This window comes from Ailuropoda melanoleuca, chromosome 12, assembly GCF_002007445.2.
Source record: "Ailuropoda melanoleuca isolate Jingjing chromosome 12, ASM200744v2, whole genome shotgun sequence".
Classification (NCBI taxonomy): Eukaryota; Metazoa; Chordata; class Mammalia; order Carnivora; family Ursidae; genus Ailuropoda; species Ailuropoda melanoleuca.
The window spans coordinates 18,844,334-18,870,382 of NC_048229.1; the positions used below are offsets into that span (position 1 = coordinate 18,844,334).

Sequence of the window (26,049 nt, forward strand, 5' to 3'; positions counted from 1 at the left end):
TTTTATTTATTTATTCGACAGAGATAGAGACAGCCAGCGAGAGAGGGAACACAAGCAGGGGGAGTGGGAGAGGAAGAAGCAGGCTCATAGCAGAGGAGCCCGATGTGGCTCGATCCCATAATGCCGGGATCACGCCCTGAGCCGAAGGCAGACGCCCAACCGCTGTGCCACCCAGGCGCCCCAAAAATGTAGAATCTTGATCTAATCATGAGAAAACATCAGACATCCAAATTGAGGGATGTTTTATAAAATGACTTACCAGCACTCTTCAGTGTCTGGGTTATAAGGGAAAAGAGAGATTGACAACTGTCACAGATTGGAGGGGACTAAGAAGACATAACGAGTAAATGCAGTGTGGGATTCTGGCTTAGATCAAAAGGAAAACTGGCAAAATTCAAACAAGGTCTGTAGGTTAGTCAACAGTATTATTATATTAGTGTTATAGTATATTAGTATAAGAGTATAGTATATTAGTGTAATTTCGTGGTTCTGATCATTGTACTACGGTTGTATGAGATGTTGGTATTAGGGGAAGCTAGGTGAAGGATACAGAGGGTGAAGATTTTAGTAGAACTCTGAACTATTTTTGCAACTTTCTGTAAGTCTAAAATTATTTCATAATAAAACACTTTATAAATTGGATGATAAATGAATCATATCTCAGTTTTTAAAAATAGTAAAAACCTTGACAAAGTAAAGCATTAATATATATATAGCTTCTTCAGATGATAACTTCTCCTCTACCAGTGCTTATTTTTCTCTTCTAATTTGAGATGGCATTTAGAATCTCTGTATGTTCCACATATTCTCAGCTCAAAAGTCCAAGAAGACTTCCAAGAAGGTCGTCTTGATCTCCACGGCTAGAAGTTATGTCTTCTTCCCCCGAACTCCTGTGATACGTTATCTGCACGTTTATTAGCACATTTATCATCTCCATAATGGACAATTATGGTACTTTCCACCTAGGCCTTTTGCCTACTTCTTCTTTCCCCTTCTGACTCCAACCACGACTTTCTCACAGGGGCCACCATGTTTTTACAGACCCAGCCCGAGCCACAGGTGATTGGTCCAGGAGTGGACATCTGACTGACTCAGTTGGGCCAATCAGACACCTTCCTGGATCCTTCCCTCCCCTACTGGAACTGAGAAGTTAATTGGTCTGTCTGTGGTGGCCGGTGCGGGGAGTTAGGAAACATGGAAGCTATTAGCCCTCACCTTCTCTGTTACATGGGGAACCCTGTCTGCCACTAGCATGGGAAGATGGGTAACACAGAGAGAAGCAGAGAGTAGAGCGAGAGAGACCCGATTCTATTTGTTTTTGGAGTTTTCTGCGTTTGCCAGGTGTAGGGTAGTCGGTCGACACTACTGTCTACTACATAATCCCCAGAATCCGATCTCCCAATAAAATCTCCTTCCAGTAAATCTTTATTAAGGTAGCCAGGATAGTTTTATGTAGCTCTCAACCCAAAGACACTCAAAGAATATAGCTACTCTGAATTATTTCCCTAAATGTTTTCTCTCTCCCACTCATCTGGAGATTGCCAAATGCCCACTTAGATACAGTTTTCCCTGGCCTGTGGCTAGGGAGAAAGCTAGAACAACGTGGGGAGTTATAAAGGTAATTTTTTTTAATTGCCAAATTCTGAGATTAGTACTTATTAAATTTTATGGTGACAGTGGAAAGCCATGCTTTATTTTTCCTTTTCTTTAGTGTTCTTTGACAAATAGCAAAATGTTGCCCCATTTGGGGAGAACACTTCCCTGGGATGTAAAATCACAGAGTCTGGGTAGCACTGGCCAGGTAACGATTCCTCTGGGTCAGAGCCCTCGCCACCTCACTCTCCTCACAGGCTCCTGATGCGGGGTGGGGCAGGAGGTACTTCCAGAAGGAGGGAGATGAGCTAATGGGTTCAGAGAGCTGTTCTGGTCTCCTGCCTGTCACGCAGGGATGATCTGATTCAGAACGGTTATAGCTTGTTCATTCACTTCATTCTTTTATGATTTTCAAATCAGGCCAGATTTCTTTATCTATTTGCAAAATGTCCCCCTCATCCCTCCTGACCTTTCCTTTCAAGTGGACTTTAGATTAATTTTCTCTTTTATCCTACATCCAATGAGGGGTGGCTTGACTGGGAGGAGAGGTGAAAGCTGTCCTCTCAGAACGTGGAGTGTCGGCTCACCGCGGTGGGGAGAAAGCACCGGAAGGGGAGTCAGAGAGCATTGCAGTCCAACTCTGCTTTCCCCTCTGGCTGGTTGCTCTCGGGCAACTCGCTTTATTTCTCCAAGCCTCAGTTTTCCCATATGTAAAATGGGGGTGCTGTCTAGCCTACCTTCTGCATGGGGCTCTTATGAGGGGCTGAGTAAAGGCTTTGGCAGCAATTTGGAAGCAGGGAGGGGGGGCCAGTTTTACAAGGGGCAGTTGGGGGTATTTGAGTAGGAAATGATGAAATCCTCGAAATGGGAAAGTAGAGGGGTTGCTAAGTACTTCCTAGCTATTCCTGGTTATGTCTCTTACTTGCATGTGATATCACTTCTCTGTGCCTCAGTTTCCTCATCTGGAGAGAGCCAGGTCCCACTGTCAGGATGTCACACTAGGCACTGAAGCACACAGAGAGCTGGTTAGGGAGGGGGGCACTCCAGGTGGAGGGGACTGCCGCAAAGGCTTGGAATTAGGAATTATTGCGGATTGCATGAGAAACACCGGTCTCACGTGATGTGTTGCCTGGGTACAATGATAATACTTCTCTATCGTGGTGAGAATGAAATGAGATAATGCAGGTAGAGCCCTCAGCAGAGACTGGCACATAGCAAACTCAGTCATGATGCTTGTCCTTACTGCTGCTGTCTTATTTTACCCGTGAAGGAAACAGTCTCTGAGAGGTGAGTGGCTGGCCTAGTCACACGGTTATGGGAGTCAAGCAGGATTTGAATCCACATCTTGACTTTAGAGGCCAGGCTCTAACTGACTGTGTTCCGTAGAGCCACCCCTTTGTGGGGCCTCTGCTCCTGACCCCAGCTGTCTGCCTGACTCAGCAACTGTGGGTGGCCTTTTTCCTTTGCGTGGGCAGCAGAGCCGGTAAGAAGCTTCCCAGTTCCTTGAAAACCAAATATGGCCAGACCTGGCCCTCTGAGGCCCGACCCCCAGGCTGGGCTTGCTCCTGCCTGCTCATCTGGGCTCTGGGGCCCTATTCCCTATACGATCTCCTGGCTCTGCCCCAGAGGACTCTGGGAGAGCCTCTGTTCAGATCCCCTTCCTCATGGGATCTTGTTGAGCAAGTTACTGAAGGAGAACATGTGAGACCAGTGTCTCATCCATGCTGCAATAATTCCTAACTCCAGGCCTTTGCTCATGCAGCCCCCTCCACCTGGAGTGCTTCTCTCTCTCTTACCAGCTCTTGTGCATTCTCTGGTGCCCAGTGGGAGGTATCAGGAAGACATACTTCCTGACTGTGTGACCTGGAGAAAGATACTCATCACCCCATCCATCAATCCCTCCCTCCCTCTGTTCTTTCCCTTCCTCCCTCCCTTCCTTCCATCCTTCCTTTCTTCCATCCAGTGGGTACCTACCTGTGCCAGCCACTTTATTTACGGTCTCTCCTTGCAGACTAGAAGCCTCTTGAGGATTGCAGACCAGGTGACAGAAGATAATTATTTCAACCACTATCCATGGCCCAAGGCTTGTCTTCACTACATTCCTGGTGAAGCTCACCTCTGTCTCTCTTTGGGAAGACTGACCCCTAAGAGAGGGGAAGTCCAGAGGTTGCATAGCAGAAAGGAGTAGAGCTGAGACTTGAACCCCGATCTATTGGACTCCAGAGACAGTACGGCCCAACTCCTAATAGAGGGACAGACCATGGTGAGGGTCTGGTCCTGGGAGGAGGACTGGGACCATTTCTCCTTCAATTCTTTCTTTTAACATTTTTAAAAAAAGATTTTATTTATTTGACAGAGAGAACACAAGCAGGGGGAGTGGCAGAGGGAGAGGGAGAAGCAGGCTTCCCACTGAGCAAGGAGGCCAATGCGGGACTCGATCCCACCTGAGCCGAAGGCAGATGGTTAACCGACTGAGCCACCCAGTGTCCCTCTCCTTTCAGTTCTTAGCTTCTGAGTAGTCCCCTTAACTCAGAGCCTTTCCGAGGCAGCTGTCCCTCACTTACTTTCCATACACCAGCCCCTTTGTGACTGGACCTGACACTTGCCAGGGTGGCTAGAGAGGATTAATTCTTTCCCTGGGCTCCCCCTTTCTGAGCCTTTGAGAATGCCCATCCCATCTCATAACCTGCAAAGTCCTTCTCAAGGTCACCAGCATCCTCACCTTAGCCCCGCAGGGGACAGCAGAGCAGGGAGGATCTTCCCCATGGTTCGAATGCGGGAATGGAGGCCTCTGCACTGGTCATATGCCACATCAGGGGGTGGCCTTGCTTTGAGGAGCTGAGCATGGAATTAGCTGAGCTAGATCTTTCTGGAAGCCATGGTATGAAGTGTTTAGAGTGCAGCAGACCCAGCTCTGCCACTTGTTAGCTGTGCAGCCTTGGGAGAGTCACTTCACCTTTCTGAACCTCGTCTTCTCCTCTGACAAATCGGGACAGTGCTAGGCCCCATTTGAGAGATGCTGGGAGGGTGAAATAAAATAATGCTTAAGAAGCACTTAGCACAGTGCCTGGAACATAGTGGGTGCTCAGACAATGAGGTTATTTTTGTGCTAAGTGCCTAAGGAGGGTTAGCCAAGCTGAGGCTAATTTACTAACATTCCTTTGTCATCGCTACTGTGTGCCAAGCACATCCATCAGGGCACCATCCCTGTAACTCAGTGCCATTTTGCAGATGAGGAAACAGGCTCAGAGAGAGAAAGTGACTTGCCCTAACTCCCTTTGCAATCAGAGGAAGTGTCTGGGTCTGGACTCAGATCTGTGTCTATACCCTCAGCTCTGGTCTGCTATGCTGGATTCTCCAGCCTTGCCATGCCAAGGCCCAGAGAGGAAGAGGGAGTTACTCGGGCTCCACAGCAGCTGGGAGCAAGTCAGGCCTGCAGAGGCCTCTTCCATCCTGGCAGCTCTGCACAGGTCTGGATAATTCTCCAGTTTTAGGATTAAGACAGGAGCTGACGACACAGTCATAGTCCTCAGAAAGGTCCCGGAGTCTGGTCCACAGTCTCAGGCCGGCCAGCAGATCTCAGCTTCCCCAGATACCCCTCGGCCCCCACTCTACCCCCTGACCACCCCTTCCCCACCTCCAGTTTTCCTCATGCTCCCCCTTGTTTTCAATCAGCTGAACCTTCTGCCAAAGAAAACTCGTCGATGCCCGCAAACCAGCTAGCCGGGGAGGAGGCTAGCCTGGAACGCCGGAGGGGGGTCACCAAGCTGTTTGTGAGCGGGCCAGCAGAGAAATGCGAGCAGCTACCTTTTTTGGGGAAAGTCAGAACTCCTGTGGGAAAGGAGCCAGGCTTGGGCCTCAGTTTCCCCACGATCACCACCACAGCATTTATAGAGCTAGGAGTAACTCTGGCTGTTGATTCAGCAGCGCTTGGGAGACTGCTGGGTGCCAGGCACTGAGCTGGCCGCTTGGGACACAGCTGGGACAGAGCTAAGCACTGTCCTCGGGGGCTGACTTTCCAGCAGAAGGCAGTCCCTCAGCAAGTCTCCCGATGGGCGAGAGGCAGCTGCCCCAGCCCACAACCCCTGATCAACACGCTTGGTGCTGGACACGTTTCAGAACTCAGAATTTGGGGGGCTTTAAAAGGTGACCCAGTGGGGACTGGCCCATCTCCAGTCAAATCTATGAATACTGCTGTAGTGAGACATGTGAGTATTGAGTCGAAGTGGGATCGATAGAGGTTCTGCCCAGACCCCAGTCCACCCAGGTCAGGTTTTGCCTTCACATGAGTTTTCTTCAAATACCCAGAAAAGCCCTTGGTTGTCTGGACTTTGTGGGCTGTGAGAGTTGAGGACAAGGAATTGAAGCCCTGATTCATCACCCCATTGCCTCAGATGAGAGAACTGAGACTCACGGCGGAGGAGTCACATACCCAAGTCCCCTGGAGCAAGCGTATGGCGCTGGTGGGTAGGACCGCACATCCCAGCGACTCCAAATTCAGAGCTTGTCACCGGCAGGGACCCTGGCGGGGAGAGAAGCCGGGGCTGAGCAGAGAAGGCTCCTGAGCCAAACCTCAGTGGCCTACCAGCCAGTTCTGCCAGGAAGGAGTTAAAAGCATCCTGGGCCTCCGCCAGGCCTCCACACGGGGGCTTCTCCTCCTCGCACTGCCTGCCTGTCTGGGGCCTGTTTACCAGGCGGCGCTTGCATCACCGGCTTCGATGTGCAGTGCAAACACACTCACATTCTTGGGTCATGAGAAATGCACAATCGTGATGACATCATGCCCAGAGAGAAGATTTGCGCCAGCCTCCCTCCTGCCCACAGTCAGGGCTGTTTAATTAGCACTCGTAACTGGAACTCTTGTCTTCTTGTAAAAACCAACTGGAGAAACTTATGGGTGGGGGTGATGGGGGTTGGAGTGAGTGTGTGTGTGTTTTAAGGGATAAAAATAGCCCATCTGGGACTCCTTTTGGGGTATTTTTATCAATGCACCACTGTTTATATTAAATCTATGTCACCCTGGACATTTTCATCTGAATTTGGCTTGGAGACGGGACGAGAGAAACCACCCATGTCTTTTTGTTCCCTGTAGTTTTTCCTTTTGGGAGGGAGACACGTAGGCCAAGTAAAAGGGCCCTTGGAGATGATTTAGACCAACGCTCATTATAAAGCCAAGGAAAGGGAGGCCCAGAGTGGGGAGGGCCTTGCCTGAGGTCACACAGCGAGGCTCCAAGTTCCCACACCACTCACATGCATTTAGCAGCACTGCCCTCAGCCCCCACTTCGGCTTTGTGAGTTGGTTTTTCAGGGTGTGGGGAAGAGAGATGCCTCTAGCTAGAGCTTTCTGGATGTCTTTGGAGATCAGAGTGAGGCAGCGGTGGTGGTGGTGGTGGATATGGAGGTGGCCTGGGAGCAGAGGAGAGAGATTGGGACCACAGGAGACCTCAACCTCACTCCCCTGCACCCCCCACCCCCCCACCCCCCTGCCAAAGGAACCTACCCTAGGCAATCCCAGGCTTCCTTTAGCTCCCTCTTCCTAAGAAGTGCCACCCCCTCACTGGCCTCCTTCTATGATGATTGAAGACTTGTTTCCCACCAAGGGGTGCTCGATTTTTAACCTATGAAAATAGAAGACACCCCATTAAATTTGACTTTCAGATAAACAACAAAAAATATTTTAGTATAAATATGTCTCATGCAATATCAGGACATCTGGCAACCCTAATTCCCTTCATCTTTATCGTCACCTTGTGGCAGATACAGTGCCTACCCGTCAGCCTTCCCTCTCCTTCCTCATTAACCGAACCCTGATTTTGTCTGGGTGGCTTTGTGTCCCAGGTGATGAGTCAATCGTGATTAGTCTAACCTAGTCACAACAGTCCTGTTCTCCCACACCTTCCCAGACTCCCTTGCAGTCAGGAATGATCTGGTGGCTTTAAAATATGTCTGTAAATTTTTTGACACCCTTCTTTTGAAAATGTGGAAACTCATCCCCACCACCTTAAGTGTAGGCTAGATGTAGTGACTCATTTCAAAGAGTAGCTTCTGAGGGTGGGTCATAAAAACCAGTGTTGCTTCTCCCTGGGTCTCTTAAATTACTCACTTCGGGGGGGGAAACTAGTAGCCATATTGTGAGGACGCTCAACAAGCCTGTGGAGAGGCCCACGTGGGAGGAACTAAGTCCTCCCTCTAGTAGCCAGCACCAACATGCCAGGCATGTGAGTGAGACACCTTGAAAGTGGCGTCAGTCCCAGTCAAGCTTTGAATGACTGCAGGGTGGGCCAGAGATACCTTTGCATGAGTTGTATTTTTTAAGATTTTATTTATTTGTAAGGTTTTATTTTTAAGTAATCTCTACACCCAACGTGGGGCTCGAACTTACAACCCCGATATCAAGAGTTGCATACTCTAGGGGTGCCTGGGCTGCTCAGTCGTTAAGTGTCTGCCTTCGGTTCAGGATGTGATCCCAGGGTTCTAGGATCGAGCCCCCCATCAGGCTCCTCCACTGGGAGCCTGCTTCTCCCTCTCCCACTCCCCCTGCTTGTGTTCCCTCTCTCGCTGGCTGTCTCTCTCTCTGTCAAATAAATAAACAAAAAATCTTGAAAAAAAAAAGAGTTGTCTACTAACTGAGCCAGCCAGGTGCCCCTGTATTAATCATATTTTGAATTTTCTATATTTTATGATGTTTAAGTATCTTTGGAGAGCCTTGCTGGCTGGGAGAAGACTGCCCCTCACGGTTAGGGCTAGCTAATTCCTAGAGACCGTAAACAACCTGTTGGTGAGCCCACCTTTCACATATAAACCAACTAATCCTGAATCCATACCCCCAGCCACCTTCTTACCTAACTCACACACCAAGCCAGTATTTCCCTTGCCCTGGATCATTCTAGGGCCAAGTAATAGACACCTAGGGACAGCCCCTGTGCCCCAAAGTCCACTGGAATTATCCAAACTATCCAAACATTACCCTGCCCTGTCCTGCCCTGCTTTTCCCACAGAAACCCCAATGAAGGTTGTGGCCTTGGCCTTCTCTGGCTTCTCCCTGCCTCCTGGCTGACAGTGATGCTTTCTGCATGGCACGCGGTGCCTCTTGTTTCTAGGAGGACTGTAATGTTAAACTTTGCTTTCAGTGGCACTGAACTCTCCATGCCGTCATGTAGTCATCTTGATAAATTAAGACTCAGACACTAATCACCCCTGAGAGATCCTGATTCAGAGCCACCTAACTATGCCATCTCTAGCTGACCCACAGTAACTGAGAGATGGTAAAATATTTATTGCAGTCTTAAACAACTAGGTTTTGGGTAATTTGCTTCGCAACAATAGGTAACTAACACCAACGGTCATGTGACCTAGTTCTGACTAGTACAACATAAGGGAAAGTATGCTGGGGTGCTTCTAGGAAACTTTCTTCATAAAAGGATCCGAAGGAAGAGGAGAGCTGAGGGGTGTCACCCTCCTTGAACAAGGGTGATACTTAAGTGACAGCCGTCTGGGGACCATGAGGCACTGAAAATAAGGATACAGGAGTGAAAAGATGGAAAGCACCTGTGTCTTTTATTTATTTTTATTTCTTTTTAAAAAGGATTTATTTATTGGGGCAGCTGGGTGGCTCAGTCAGTTAGGCGTCTACCTTCAGCTCAGGTCACGATCCCAGGGTCCTGGGATTGAGCCCCACATCAGGCTCCCTGCTCAGTGGGGGGCCTGTTTCCCCCCTCTCCCTCTGCTGCTCCCCCTGCTTTGCTCTCTCTCTGTCAAATAAATAAATACAATCTTTAAAAATAAGATTATTTATTTTGGAGAGAGAGAGTGCATGCGTGCACGAGTTGGGGGAGGGCCAGAGGGAGAGAAACCCAAGCAGACTCTGTGCTAAGCACCCAGCCCAACCAGGGGCTTGATTTCGGGACCCTGAGATCATGACCTGAGAAGAAATCAAGAGTCGGCTGCTCAACCGACTGAGCCACCCGGGTGCCCCACACTTGTGTCTTATGATATCATAAACTGGTGGACTAATTCCACAACCACCTGCATCCAGTTTTGCAGACAAGCAGTCAATGTGCTTATGGTTTAAGCTACTGTATCCTGCAACTTGCAGCTTAATGCCTTCTTAACCAATACAGTCAGCATGCACAATAGCATCTCACTTAACTGGAGTAACTGGCGCAATGACTTCATTTATCTACAGTCTGAAATAAAGCTAAAAGGCCAGCCAAGCCCCCAAACCAATACCACAAAGTCCATACCTAGCACCTTACTCTTAGGTGCAAGCAGTCCCTGGCCTTCATTCACAGCCTTTTAACTTTTACTTAAGACACAATTCTTTTTTTTTTTTTTTTAAGATTTTATTTATTTATTTGACAGAGAGAGAGACGGCCAGCGAGAGAGGGAACACAAGCAGGGGGAGTGGGAGAGGAAGAAGCAGGCTCATAGCGGAGGAGCCTGATGTGGGGCTCGATCCCATAACACCGGGATCACGCCCTGAGCGGAAGGCAGACGCTTAACTGCTGTGCCACCCAGGCGCCCCCCACAGACACAATTCTAACAAGCATTCCTAAGTTATCTTCCCAGGCAGAGTAGCTTGGAAATCAAATTCAATTCAATAATCAATCATTTGCTCTTGAACAAAGCACTGAGAGGTATCCATAAGTGAGTTGTAAGGGAGCACGACACAATCTGATTGGTCAAGCAACTTGGGCTGTAGAGACCAGAGCAAGCCTGAAAAAAGGAAAAGACAAAAGTAGCTAGTGAATGCCAATTTATTCAGAAAATATATATTTCAAAGTATTTTTCCATGGAAAATTCCGTCAACAGGACAAATCACTCTAACTCTTCTTAATTGTTGCTAGTACTGGTTTCCAAAATACCCAAAGTACTTGTATGCTTTAACTTCTTGAATCCCTTAAAAGTTTTCACAAGTAGAATCCTGTGCCAGGCCTGGATCTGAGTTCAGAGGAGATGCAGAAGGAGGCAATTCTATGCACAGTTACTCTGCCTGTGTAGACGGGAATCCACAGCCCAGGAACAGCCCAGAGTGACACAGAAAACTAGTGGCAGAGGGAGGACTAGAACCCAGAACTCTGAATTTTCCTCTCTCCAGGCAGTGAGGGAGGGAGCGCCAGTTCCCTCGAACCACCCAGACATTTCCTCTCATGAGGAGGAGGGTCCTTGCCCCGTGCTGCAAGCGTCCCCCACCCCGGGTCAGGAAGCTCTGCCTGCCCAGGATTTCCTGTGTGCGGGAAAGAAACAGAATGGGCAGATAAATCCTCCGACGCTTATTTTCAAGTGCATGAGCCCTCTCCCTGGCCTCGGTGCCCTGGCCAAGAGGACCAATCCATTGACACGTTTTGTGTGTTTCTAAAAGTAATTTAAAAGAATGACTGTGAACCCATGAAGCCCAGGGCTGGACACGAGAGCGGAGGAGAGCATGGGTCATTGTTCCTATGCTTGGGGGGCTGCCTTGGTTTGGGTCCCCCCAGAAGCAGACCCTAAGACAGCTATCTAAATGTCAATCATCTGTCTGGGAAGTGGAATCCCTGCCGGGGAGTGGGGAGGTGAGACAGGGAATAGAAGTCAGCCAGTAAGGGAAGCATTATCAAGGTGTTACTGGGGTGGACGGCCAGAGCTCAGCCCTGCTAGGGGCCTCTCAGAGACAGCGTCAGGCCTACCTCAGTCATTCCAAGCAAAGGGTTAGGGAGCTGTTGGGATCTCTCCATCAATTTCTTTTTCTTTTCTTTTCTTTTTTCAAAGATCTTATTTATTTGACAGAGAAAGACAGAGAGAGAGCACAAGCAGGGAGAGCAGCAGGCAGAGGGACAAGTGGACTCCCCAGTGAGCAGGGAACCCGACGCGGGGCTCGATCCCGGGAACTTGGGATCGTGACCTGCGCCGAAGGTGGACGCTCAACCGACGGAGCCACCCAGGTGCCCCATCCACCGATTTTCCACCCTCCGCTGGTCAAGGGCTCTTCTGGGGTGCCATGCCTTGCCACTTCCAGCTTACCCGCAGGTAAGCACACGGGGGGATCCTGAGGCTAGACTCACGCTGTCAGGCAGAGTCCCAGGAGTCCCAGTGAGCAACTTGTGGTGGGTAGAGGTGATTGTCAGTGGGACATGGGCAGTGTCCGTTCCAGGAGTTGACCACTAATTGGTTTTACATTCGCAGGAAAAGGCGGACGCAGGCCCAGGAGACATGTCTCCCCCTCCCTGGGGGAGGATGTGAAGGGTGTGTGCACCGAAACAGCAGGGGCTTTTCCCTGTCTGGGCCTCTGTCACCCCTTTCTTCTCGTGTTGGGGAGCCACTCTTCTGTGACAGCTCGTATATCCATGTCTTCCTTTTTGACACTCAGCTAGACCACATTCCCAGCCTCCCTTGTAGTTAGGAGGAGCTGTGTGCTGATCAATGAAATGGGAGCAGAAGGGATGTGTGCTTCCTCCAGACTTGGGGAAAAAAAACAAAAACCCTCCACATACTGGGCTTTTTCTTACTTTTGCCGCATGGGCAAAGGCCATGGGGCAGGAAAGAGGAACCCAAAGCAAGTTAGCGTGACTGGAGGTAAAAGCGAGGGAGAGTGGCATGAGAGGAAGTTGCATGATCCTGATACAAGATTCATGGGTTTGTGGGAGGTATTTGATGGGTTTGGGCCAGACACAGCCTTGGCACCCTCCCCTGTCTCCCGGGGGCAAAGCATCAGTTTAAGAAACCAGATTGTAACCAGGAGGGGCTGGACCTAGAGACTCAGAATTTGTAAAGTGTGGCTTGGATAGTTGTGGAGTGCCGTGGGCCCCATGCCTGGAGTCCTCTGTCTCAGAGTCAGGCCCCCCTGCCCCTCCCAGTGGAAGAAGGGCTTTTCTGTGTCCCAGTCACAGCCCAGGCTCACCTCAGAGGATCATTCCCAGGTCACCTAGCCCGAATTTGGTGAGTCTTGAAATCAGGTGGCCCAGACCCTCTCTTGGGCTTAGTTCCTCTCATCCTACATCAATGGCTCTCCAATGCCAGAGCCACAGGCTCGTCTTGTGGGCTAGCCTGGGAACCTTACCACACTGTTTTGTTACACCTCAAGGAACTGACTTAACTAATGAAGTGTTGGGGCCAGAGCTGCTTGCCTGACCTTCGGGGCTGCTTTGTGCCTGCCCCACCCCCTCTCCCAGAGCAGTGTCCTCTCGGGAAATGCAGTTGACCCAGCTGCATCCGTGGGAAGGCCTGGCCCCCACACCTCACCCTCCTAGCCCTGCAGAGGCCTCAGGAAATGACCCTCTTAGCAGCCACGAGCTGCGATCCAGAGGACAATGACAGAGGGACGGAAGCCTGTTTGTCTCAGCTAACTTGTCCCCTTGGGTGGATGCCAGCTGCTGGAAACACAAAACTGAAGATTCAGTGGGAAAATATATTTTTTAAGAAAACAAACAACACTGTGGGCTTTAGCCAACTTCTGAGGCTCTGAGGGGTTTTGTTTTCTTTAATTGTGTGTGTGTGTGAGTTTAAAACATAGATAAGGTCAGAGAATCAAAGAATCTAAGGTTTGGAAGATCCGCTGTCCCACCCAAGCTGCATCTGTCTTTATGTGGCGGGGGCCCCACCTCTCCACACTGCTGCTCATCACATCACTTGGCTCTGGCCATTGTGTCCCCCCNTTGTGGCCCCCCCCCCCCCGCCCCTTACCTCCTACAAGCCCAAAAGCTCTTCTCAAACCCCTTCTGGGGCTCTGCAGGCCAGCCCTGCCCCGCTCAGATGTCTCCTAGGGGCTTCCTAGCCACCCTCTCTGAAACTCACCTCTCAATTGTTCTCTCTCAAAACACTCACCACGGCATTTAACCCCTTCTGGACCGGTCTGGCTTGTTTACATGTGCCCGGTGCATAGTAGACAATCAGTAAATGTTTGTTGACTGACCAAATGCTTTTCAGTGGTAGATGCACTCAGGTCAGAGTTGGCTCAGAGATCCGGTTTTTACTGAATTGCCACAAACATCATTATTGGCTACAAACTGTGTGCCAGGGCCAGGAGGTAAATCAGCCAGGAACTCCACTCATTCACTCATTCATTTGGAGGGTAGAATTCTGAGTAGGTAGTGATTCTGTTGGTGGGACGAGGGGGGGGGTGCGGTGCAGAGAACAGCAAGAAAGCTTCATGGAAGGGAGGATTTGATGTGGGTTTTCCATCAAAAGAGAAGCCAGATGGGATGGAGGACTGTCCAACTTGAAGGAACTGTGGCTTGGAAAGTGTGAACAAGAATGTGTTTAGAAAAGGAAGAGAGCCATAGAGTGTGGAATTTAATTTATTCCCACTTTGGACTGCCAGGGAAGGCAGAGACGTGGTGTTATCTGGGGCTGCAGCAGGGACACTCCACCTTATTTGCTGAAACAATGGAGGGATGAATGTGAAGGGCTGAGGTGGGGTCGGGGTGAAGCTGTCCTGTTGCCCTGGAGGCCTTGAAGGGCGTGCCAAGCAGTGTGGGTTTTCTTCTAGCGGCAACAGGGTGAAAGAAAAATGGTGATTTGAGAAGCCTGTTTTAAGATCCTGGATGTCACTGGCCCCGGAATTCCAGGTCTCCCGTGATGCAGACCACCACGAGATGCTTCTGGAAAATACAGCGGCCTGGGACCCATCCTGGGAGAGTCTGATTCTCTGTAAGTTGGAGTTGGGGCCTGGTTACCTGCATTTTTACAGCTTTTCCAAACGTTCTCATCATTTGCCAGGTTTGGTGATCACGGAGGCTCCGAGAGGCGAATGCAGCCAGACAGGGGCAGAGGCACAGGGGGGGCATTTGAACCAGGTCCATATGGCCCTCCGTTTACTCGCTTCATCGTCAGCCTCCCACTGGACTAGCTCATTTCTCCAGTTTTCTTTTCCTCTGGATGCAAGCATCTGGGCCAGGGCTGAGGCTGCCGGCCGGTTCTCCCTTCCCCTCCCCACCCCCAGCCTCAAAGGTCAGGTACCTCCCAGCCTCCCGCGGGCATGTCCATTTATGGCTCTGTTGTTCCAAAATGTGGCCAAATTTATAAACTCCCCCTTCCCGGAGTCACGAAACAATTTGCACAGAGTCCAGCGCGGGGGCAGAGCTGGGAGCTTCGTCCGGGGCCTGGACTCCAGCCCGGGCCCAAGCCCAACGAGCTCTGGCGTTGGACGGGCCCCAGTCCCTCCCTGGGCCTCAGTTTCTCCACCTACAGAGCAAAGGAACTGGCCTAGATCATTCCTGAAGTCCTTCTTGAGTTTAGACACATCCAATTAACTGCGTACAGATGCCGATTTCCCTAATCCGTGGGCCCAATCCTTGTAAAAGGGCTGGAGGACCGACTGCAGCCTCTATGCTCTTTTGCATTGCTTCTTTTCTTTCTTGCTGGCTTGCTTGGTTATTTTAATTAAAAAAATTACCCAAGGAATCCATTTCCACGGCAAAATAAAAGTCTCCCTCACCCCCCATTCCTATGCTCCTCCTCAGAAATATCAATTGTCAAAAGTTTGGAGTGGTGCTTTGAAGACAGGATTTTCTGCCTTTATTTATACATGTATTCGTGTTCATATGGGAGGGTTTTAACAACATTTATTTCTTACCTACATGAGAATTGTACAGTTGGGCATCTCACTTTTTTTTACTTAATGTCTTATATCCCTCTTGCTATATCAACTCCTTTTTAAAAAAAAAAAACCGTTTGATTGAGGTATAATTTACATAATATAAAATTCACCCGTTGTGAGAGTATATCAATGACTTTTGCAAATGTCTAAGGCCATGTCATTTGGTAATGAGCTCTCTGTCACTGGAGGTACGGAAGTGGAGCCTGGCCAGCCATTTGGCAGGGCCTATAAAGGAGCTCTCAAAATCTGACCGGAAACTGGGCTCTGTGGCTTCTGAGCAGCCGTTTGGCTAAGGGGTTAAGAACATGGGCTTAGCTGGCAGGGGCCCCTAGTTCAAACCCCAGCTCTGCCTTTTCTTGGTCTCTTCCTTCCAGGCTCCAGGTAACCATGATTCTGACTCCTATCATCACAGATTTTTCTTGTCCATTCGAGAACTTCATACAAATGTCATCACACAGAACATTTGTATCTGGCTTATTTCATTCAACATTATGTTCAGGAATTCCTGAGGGTTTTTTTTTTTTTTTTAAATCTCTCTCCATCCAGTAGGAGACATTCATCAACATTCGGTCTTTCATTAATTTCTTCCATCATTGAGTCACTCATTCAACAAATATTTCTTGATCCCTTACTGTGTGGGGAGGGCTGGCCAAACACAGTAACCCATGGCAAAGACTGGTGAACTCTGAGTCTCCCAGGATGTTCTGATTCCAGACTATTTTGGCTCCAAATTACGATGGTGAGAGCCTTACTCTGAACTACCCCAGTATCAGGTAGAAACCCCAGTAGAGGCCACCCAGCTTGGTGGGGAGGGGCTCAGGCTCTGGCACCATACACGCGTACGTAGTAGGTGCTTAGTACACAGTGGCTATGACTGTTTCCTTGGCACAGAAGCATTGTAAGGAGCAGAGCCTCCCCTTTTTCCAGTCCTTCACTGGCCCTAAAAGGTGGGTACCATTACAATCTATACTTTACCAATGAGGAAAGGATGTTCAGAGAGGTGAGGTGACTCTCTTGAGATTGCACAGCTCGTGAGTGGCTGAGCCAGGATTCAAACCCAGACCTGCTGAGTATCTAGTGAGCTTTCACCTCTCCTATGGGGAGTCAGCTGACTCTTCCTCGCCCTTCCTTTAAGCCAGAATCGCTCTGGACAAAGGTTGTGCACTTTGCCATTTCTTGTTGTCTTTCTTCCACTTTGGGGGGGGGTGGTCAACCCAGGATGTTTTCCTGGCTTTGGATTTTGTCTGTTTCAGCTTAAAAATCATAGTGGAGGGGGTGGGGAGAAGCACACCTCACCAGCACCAAGTCCTGCCCCTGTCCAGTGCCCTGGGCCTGGGTTCTAGATGGTCTCACTGCAGTTTGTCCCCCTTCATCCTGCTTCCTGGGGACTGTCCACCTTAGGGCCCTCCTGGACCTCACTCTAAGGTTCTATCAAGTGATCCCTAATGGCAGCATTTTCCTAAGCGATCGGCACGAGATTATACATCTGGGCTAGTTGTTACCAACGCCTGACTCACCCGGCTCAGTTTGTTCCTGTGAGTGAATGAGCCTTTCATTTTAACTGCCAGCTGTTAAAGGGCCATGCACCCATTTTTTCCAACCATGTAAAATCTATTAGAGAAGGGAAAATGTGGTTCAAAGAAGTAGTTAAGTTTTCTCCATGGGAGCACATTTTCCAGGGAAGAAAATATGTCAATCTTATGATAGAATCGAGTGGCTTTCAAAAAATATTTTTTCAGCACATGAACCCTTGAGCAGAGGCTACTTAAGTTGAAGCTCGATGTACAAATGCTAAAAATGGAGCTTCTGTGACAGGAGGAGGGAGGGTGGGGTTGCCGAGTGGTGCAGTTTCCCTCTCACTCCCTAGCCACTCACTCCCCTGTGAAACTTGCCACTGGGTGTGGAACCCAGTTTGAGAAACTCTGAGAGTACCCTGGCCCAGGATTTGAACCCTGGGTCTGAGCTCCAGGGTCATCCTTTACTAGTGTGTGACCTCAGAAAAGGGAGTGGGCTTCTCTGGACTCAGTTTTCCCATCTGGGAAATAGCACAGTTGTAACTAAATATAAACTGCTTTCTAGTTCCAAGATTCTGTGTTATTGGGGAAAATATAGTTGAAGCCATAAACTGTTGGAATTACAGACTTTTGGAAAAAAGAAACAAAGTTCTCTTGTTCGAGGACATCTGGTAACAAACCAATGGCTATAAAAGTGTTTTCTAAGTAGAAGTCCTGTGGGCCTGCTTGCATGAATTGATAGAAAAAGACCAAGACATTCATTTACTTCATTATTAGAAAGTAGGTTAAGTCAAATCATTATGCTGTACAGCTTAAATTTACACAGTGCTGTATGTCAATTACAACTCCATAAAACTGGAAAAAATGTTGGGATAATATTGAAGTGTCAAAAAAAAATACTACCCAGGATAATCACTCCCACAAATCAATGCAAAAAGTCACCAATGTATTACCATATGTGGCAGGGGGAACACTCTAGAAAAAAAAAAAGAAGAAGAAGAAAGTAGGCTAAAGTGGTCCCCTGTTATCCCATCTGTGTAATTGATTTGTCAGTAACCCTTTCTCTCATGCTCATTATATGAAATGTACTGAATATAATGAAAAGTACTTAGTAATGAAAAGCCAAATGACATTACTATAGGCAGTTACTGAACATTAATGCAGACAATTTCAAAAAAATCAAACATTCACATGCAGCTGAGATAACCGACTATTCACTTTGCTTAGATGGAGTGGTCTCTTGGGACAGGGCTCTTAGTGCTAACACCAGAAAAATCTCAGGCAAACTGGGATGAGTTGGTTACCCGCCTGACACAGAGCAGTTACCACGTGCTAGACGCTGTTCCAGACGTTTTTCACATATTAACTTTTTCAGTCTGCATCACAACCGTATAAGGGAGGTACTATTATGATCTCTATTTTATAGGTCCTCAGGAGGAAACTAAAGCTCAAAGAGGTAAATGGCTTTTCCAAGGCCACACAACTGGTTGGAGGCGGAGCCAGATTGAAAACCCACCCAATATGGCTCTGAGGCCTGTAATTGCTAACATCACATCGCCTTGCTCCTAAATCGTGTCTTTGGTGAATCACAGAGCTGTGGCCAGTGTGTGACCAAGGCCAGCCAGGCACTCGGGAGACCCAGGCCTGGCTCTCTGTGTAATTTTTTTCTTTTTTTAGTTTTTTTTGTTTTAGGTTTTTTTTTTTTTTTTCCCATTTGAGAGGGGGAGAGAGAGAGCACAAGCAGGCAGAGCAGCAGGCAGAGGGAGAGGGAGAAGCAGGCTCCCCCCTGAGCAGAGAGCCCGACGTGGGGCTCCCTCCCAGGAACCCGGGATCATGACCTGAGCCGAAGGCAGACACTTAACCGACTGAGCCACCCAGATGCCCCTCTCTGTGTAATATTGAGGAACTACCAGCTTCTTTGGGTCCTGGCTTCCAGCTTGGTGAAATAAGGCAGCTGGGCTGTAACGATTTTTTTAAGCAGTAGAACTTGTCAGACAGTCAGGACCCCAATATATAAAAGAGACCGTAGTCACAAAATTTACGTTGTCAGCATTTAGCTAGAAAATCTTCGTGGTGTACAGAATTCCTGAGACTCTGCTCCATAGCCTGAGGCTTCCAGAAGCAGAGTGTCAAAACGTGTGGCTTAATTGCTCTCTAAGGACATTTGGGGCTTAAAAATTAAATCCAACATTTACAAACATTTCATTTGTTCATCCCATAAAAATGTTTGAACTGCATAAGATTTGCCAGGCGCTGGTCCAGGCACTGGGGCATCAGAGATGAGCTAGGCCAGGATCTTTCCACCCTGGCACTATTGGTATCTGGGGCTGGCTGATTCTTTTTTTTTTTTTTTTTTTAAAGAGTTTATTTATTTATTTGACAGAGATAGAGACAGCCAGCGAGAGAGGGAACACAAGCAGGGGGAGTGGGAGAGGAAGAAGCAGGCTCACAGCAGAGGAGCCTGATGTGGGGCTCGATCCCGTAACGCCGGGATCACGCCCTGAGCCGAAGGCAGACGCTTAACCGCTGTGCCACCCAGGCGCCCCGACTGGCTGATTCTTTGTCTTGTCTTGTGCCTTGCAGAATGTTTAGTAGTGTTCCTGGTATCTAATCGCTAAACACCAGTAGCTCCTGCCCAGCGTTGACAGCTCTGAATGACTCCAGACGTTGCCAAATTGACCTTGGGGGGTAAAAATCAACCCTGGTTAAGAATTACTGAGCTAAACTTATGAATATCTCTCATCTCATGAGCTTATGTTCCCTGGGGAGAGACAGACAACAAACATTTCTTTTTCAAAGATATGTGTGATAAAGGGAAAATGGGGTGAAGGGAGACAGGTATTACTGGGGGACGTCAGTTAGGTGGGCAGGGAAGGTGTCTCTGAGAGGATGATATTTGATCTACAACAGGAATGTCCAGCAGGAAGAGCCAGTCATGCGAGAACTGAAAAAAGAGTGCTTCGGTCAGAGGAAGCACTGAAAGCAAAGGCTGAGAGACTAGACAAAACTTGGCTTGATTAAGGTACAGAGTGAAGGCCGGTGTGCTAGGAACATCGAGAGGTGAGCTGAGGGGGTGTGGAAGGCAGGTAGAAATGGGAAGGATCAGATCATTGAGGGCCTCATAGGCCAGGGGAAGGAGGCTATTTTTAAATAATTTTTTTTAAAGATTTTATTTATTTATTTGACAGAGAGAGATAGCCAGCGAGAGAGAGAACACAAGCAGGGGGAGTGGGAGAGGAAGATGCAGGCTCCTAGCAAAGAAGCCTGATGTGGGGCTCGATCCCAGAACCCTGGGATCACGCCCCGAGTCGAAGGCAGATGCTTAACTACTGCGCCACCCAGGTGCCCCAGGAGGCTATTTTTAATTACGAGCATCTGCTATGTGCTCCTGGGCTAGGTGCTGGGGACACAAATGTGAATAAGATAGTGGGCCCACAGAGGATGATATAGTTAATTCTCTCTGGGGTGAGTCTAGGCAGGCTTCATGGTGGGGTGACATTCGAGTTCATTTGAAGGATGAACAAGAACCCATTATGTGGAGAAAAGGGAGAAGCAGAAATTGTTTCCCACATACTATGCTTGTGATTCTCTCTATGCAAGTAGTTAAATTGCTGACTCCTGGGTCCTATCCCTAGAGGAGGTAGGGCCCCAGAATCTGTATTTAACACTGCATTGTCATGATTCTGATACGGTGGTGGTGGGGGGACCTCACTTTGAGAATACTGCTCCATGGCTTTCCTGTCACTTTTCTGGTGCTCAGTGGAATATGAATGTCTCGGCAAGTCTTATTCCAGTTGGAAAGCATTCCCTGGCTTGTAGTATTCCAGGACCCAGGGATGGAAGAGAAAGGCAGAAGCAGCTAGTCTCTGCCTCTCTATGTTCCCAGTTATCCCTTCTCTTGTATGCGGAAACAGAGACTCAGAGGGGATAAATGACCCCCCAAGCTATACAGCTTAGAAGAGACCCATCTGGACACTGACTTCAGGCCTATGGGGCCTGAGTCCAGCTCTCTTTCCCCTTCCCAGCTATACTCAGGCTGTTCTTCCCCAGAGATCCCTGCATATGCCATCCAGGAAGCCAGCGTCCGCCGAGTTGGAAATCAGCTCTGGCTCACAGCAGAGGGAGCCACATGAAGCCGAGCAGGCCAGCTGCCACGAGAGTGGGGAGGAAGTTGTACACGGGCTGCTCCACACAGAGCTCTGAGCATGCAAGTGCCCCAAACGCTGGTGGTTTTCCTTCCAACGGACACACATGGAGATGGAGGGAAAAAATTCCACAAAAATATTCAGACCACAGGAAATATGTTGGCAACTGTCAGAGGTATAGACAGGGGCTCTTGCAAGAACAGGCTGGTATGAGGCAGGCGCCAGAGATGAGAGTGGGCCTGACGGCCAGGAGCGTGACTAACAGCCTGCCTTCACTGAAGTCCAGCCCCCTCTCCTTGCTAAGCTGGGTGTCTGTGCAGCCGCGCCCGCACCACAGCTGGAGTTGGAGCCGGAGCTGAAGAAGTGGGCGATAAGCATGGAGCTGTGTAAGCTTGCAGTCACACAAGTGTGTGATTGTGTAAGTGACTAAGCAGGTAAAAGGGCAACCCCGGAGGAGGGCAAGCAGATCAGTGAGTAAGTGTGCAATTGGGTTAGCACACAAGAGTGCAAGCATGTAAAAGGTCCACGTGCAAGGAGACAAGCGTGTGGCACGTAAGGAGGTAAACGTGTAAGCTGGGAAGTGGGTAAGAATGTAATTGAGCAGCTAGGTCAGGGAGGAAGCATATAATTGTGTGGGCAGGAAGTTTGTAAATAAGTAAACACGAGTGAGTAGGCAATCTTTTACGTGGATTAGCGTGTACGTGGGTGAATGTGGAAGCAGGTGAAATGTGGAAGCTTGCTGCTGGAGGTGAGTCGTGCAGCTTCCACACACTGTACTGATGCATACTGAGCTGTTTTCAGAATTTCAACCAGATCGTGGTTTTGGCTTGTAATATGGTGACACGACAACATCTAAGACCCATTCTAGATTGCTCTCAGCACAAAATAGCCTTAGGTCATTTGGGACATTATTGTTACTTACAACACTGTCAGCGTTGCTGTAGGGCTGGTTCCCCAAAGTGGCCTTAGGTATCCATGAAGTGATTTCGGGAGATACAAAGATAAACACTTTTTCCCCTATCAATCATTACATGCATCTTATAGGAAAATTGAAAACTGGCCCTCCAAATGCATGAGATCATCATACCTATTGTTTCTTAGAATGAGTTAAAATTGGTAGTACATGTTGTTGGGCTTTAAAAACTCGAATTGACCCATGGCACAACTGGGTCCCATATAGACACCTTGAGTTGCAGGTAGTAGCAGCAGGAGCCAAGTCCTGGGCCATGATGGCTTCCATTCCACAACCAGGGCATCTTTCCATCATGGCAGCAGCAAAATCCTGTGTTTCCTTGCTTTCCACCCAGGGGCATAGGGAGACCTGGGCCCAGCCGTGTCTGCTCATCCCCACCACTGCCAGAAGGTCTTCAACGACAGCAGGTGAACCAGAACAGCACTCCTCCCCAACAGATGGCAGCAATGGGGATTGAGCAGGAACCTCAGCATCCCCAGGAGAACGAAGCAGTTGATAATAGCTTTGCAAGGGCTCAGAAAATTAAGCTGCCATTAGAACTCAAGCCCACAGAAACAGGCCAGAACTTACACCTCAACAGGGAGATCGATAAAATACAAGATTTCCGTAGGATCAAGAGCCTCCTGGGGTGCCTGGGTGGCACAGTGGTTAAGCGTCTTGCCTTTGGCTCAGGGCGTGATCCCAGCGTTGTGGGATCGAGCCCCACATCAGGCTCTTCCGCTGTGAGCCTGCTTCTTCCTCTCCCACTCCCCCTGATTGTGTTCCCTCTCTCGCTGGCTGTCTCTGTCTCTGTCAAATAAATAAATAAAATCTTTAAAAAAAAAAAAAAAAGAGCCTCCTAATGTAATTACCAAAATGTCCAGGATGCAATAAAAAAATCATCTGTTACCGAGAACTAGGAAAACTACAATTTGAATGAGAGAAGAAATCATAAGAATGCTTCAACAATAACTACAAATTCTTTTGAAACCATTGTAAAAACAGAAAACCTCCACAAAGAAATAGAAGTTATAAAAAGAACCAAGTGGTATTTATAGAACTAAAAAATACAGTAACTGAAATAAAAACCTTGCTTGATGGGTTCTCATTAGTGGAGTGGAGATGACCGGGAACAGAATTGTGAACTGGAAGACAGGACTATAGAACCTACTCAATCTGCACGACAGAGAGACAAAAGACTGAAAATATATAAAAGACACATCTGATAAAGGACCCATGCACAATATGCAAAGAGCACTTAAAACTCAACAATAAGAAGATAAACAACTTGATTAAAAAATGGGCCAAAAATGTAGCAGATACCTCGCCTCACCGAAGAAGGTAGAAAGATGGCTAATCAGCATGTGAAAAGATGCTCCACATGGTAAGTTCACATTTAATGCAAATTAACACAACAATTAGATACCACAACATGCCCCTCAGAATGTCCAAACAACCATCAAATGCTGGTGAGGATGTGGAGCAACAGAAACTTTCATTCATTGCTGATGGGAATGCAAAATGGTACAACCACTTTGGAAGACATCTTAGCAGTTTCTTACAAAACTGAACATGCTCTTACCATACAATCCAACAATCATGCTTCTAGTTTTTTTTTTTTTTAAAGATTTTATTTAGTTATTTGACAGAGATAGAGACAGCCAGTGAGAGAGGGAACACAAGCAGGGGGAATGGGAGAGGAAGAAGCAGGCTCATAAGAGGAGCCTGACATGGGGCTCGATCCCACAACGCCGGGATCACGCCCTGAGCCGAAGGCAGACGCTTAACCGTTGTGCCACCCAGGCGCCCCCATGCTTCTAGTTTTACCAAAAGAAGTTGTAAAGTTATGTTCATACAAAAACCTACACATAAATTTTTATAGAAGCTTTATTTACAATCACCAAAAATTGGAAAGAACCAAGGTATCTTTTTGTGGGGAATGGATAAATCAACTGTGGTACATCCAGACAAAGAAATATTATTCACTACTAAAAAGAAATGAGCTATCAAGCCATGAGAAGACATGGAAAAACCTTAAATGCATAGTATTAGGTGAAAGAGGTCAATCTGAAAAGCTTACATACTGTATGATTCCAACTGTAGACTTTCTGAAAAAGGCAAAATTTATGCAGTCAGTAAAATGAACTGTCATTACCAGGGGTTGGGGGTAGGGAGGGATGAATACGGACAGCACAAAGGATACATGTCATTACACATTTGTCTAATCCCATAGAATATCTAAAACCCTATATGAATTCTAAGATAACTATGGACTTTAGGTGATAATGGTGTGTCTCTATAGGGTCATTAGTTATAACAAATGTACGCCTCTGGTGAGGGATGTTGATAATGGGAGAGGCTATGTATGTGTGGAAGCATGGCATATATAGAAAATCTATGTACCTTTATCTCAGTTTTGCTTTGAACCTAAAACTCCTCTAATTTTTTTTTAATCTTAACAAATTTGAATGTAGCCTCATGGATCTGTGGCACAATAACAAAGGATCTAACTTTCATACCATGTTCCAGAAGTGGAAAAAGAGTGAGAGACTAAAAAGGTGTTCAAAGAAAGAATATTTGAAAACTCCTCAAATTTGGTGAAGGACATAAAAATATAGATATATGAAGCTTAGTGAATCCCAAATAGGATACTGAAAGAGATCCACATCAAGGCACATCATAATTAAACTTTTAAAAACCAAAGACAAAGAAAAAAATATAAACAGCCAAAGAGAAATGACACATTACTTATAAAGGAATTTAACCTTGAATGACAGCAAACTTCTCATCTGAAACCATAGGGTCAGGAGATAAATGGCACATTTTTCAACTGCTGAAGAAAATAAAGAACTGTCAACCCCAAATTTAATATCCAGTGAAATTATCCTTAAGGAAGGAGAGGGGAAATAAAGCCATTCTAAATGAATGAAAACTAAGAGAATTTGCTGCTAGCAGACTTCCCACTAAAGAATGGCTACAGTTTGTTCTCTTGTCAGAAAGAAAATAACAGAAGGTTTAGAAATTATAAAGCAATGGAATGAATATAAATAGAACTAAACTATCCTTCACCTCATGATTTTTAATTATATTTTACAGTTGAAGCAAAATTTATCATACCATCCATTGTGGTACACAATGTATGTAGAGGAAATACTTAAGACAATTATATTGAAAAAGTGGAAAAATAAAAGGAACTGAATGGAAAATATAGTTTCTACACTTTATTCAATGTGGTAAATATCAACACCAGTGGGCTGTGATTAATTACATAATTATATGGTAATACCTAGAACAGTTACTAGAAAAACTACAAATATATATTTGTATATGATACATTCTCTACAATAAACTGTACAATTTGTATGTATATTCTGTATATATTCAAAGCAATATACTCTATTTTAAGATTTTATTTATTCATTTGAGAGACGGAGAGACAGCCAGCGAGAGAGGGAACACAAGCAGGGGGAGTGGGAGAGGAAGAAGCAGGCTCCCAGTGGAGGAGCCTGATGCGGGGCTCGATCCCAGAACACCGGGATCACGCCCTGAGCCGAAGGCAGACGCTTAACAACTGAGCCACCCAGGCACCCCCAAAACAATATACTCTAAAATATCATAAATAAATTAAACTGGAACTCTAAAAATGTCACCTAAATGTTTAACCTATAGGAAGGTAGTAAAAAGCAATAGGATGAAAAACAGGGAAAAAAACAGAAAACAATAAAATGGCAGACTTAAGCCGTAACACATCAATAGTTACTTCAAATGTAAATGCTGTAAAGATAGCAATTATAAGACAGAGATTGGCAAAATAGATAAAAATTATGATCCAACTATATACTGTCTATAAGCAATTTATTTCAAACATAATGATATAGGTAGATTGGAAGTAAAATGATGGTAAAAATTTATATCATTCAAATGTTAATTTTAAAAAGAAGAAATGACTATATTAATAGTCAAAAAATTAAAGTTCAGAAAAGGAAAATCACTAGAAACAAAGAAGGACAGTACATAATGATAAAATGATCAATCAGCGAAGAAGATAGAGCAATCCTAAATGTATATGCACCAAACATCAGAGCTTCAAAATATAGAAGCAAAAGTGATATAATCAGGAAGAAATAGATAAATCCACAATTATAGTTGGGAATTTTAACTTATAATTCTCAGCAATTATGCTACTATAATTTTCAGCAATTATACTACTATTATAACTACTAGACAAAAAATTAGAAGGGATACAGAAGAATTGAACAATCAACCAAAAGG

The 26,049-nt window shown here is 47.0% G+C and overlaps 1 long non-coding RNA gene across 2 annotated transcripts in view; it reads left to right on the forward strand.

Moving 5' to 3' along the window:
• The window catches only part of LOC109489047, a 35,741-nt gene extending 13,208 nt beyond the window's left edge, over positions 1 to 22,533 (forward strand). The window contains exons 3-5 of one of the 2 annotated variants that reach the window (XR_004618874.1): positions 11,341 to 11,598; positions 14,057 to 14,217; positions 22,133 to 22,533. This is a non-coding gene — a long non-coding RNA (uncharacterized LOC109489047). The remainder of the gene's footprint in view (positions 1 to 11,340; positions 11,599 to 14,056; positions 14,218 to 22,132) is intronic. The other variant, XR_004618875.1, reaches the window with a different exon arrangement.
• The last annotated feature ends 3,516 nt before the right edge of the window (positions 22,534 to 26,049 follow it).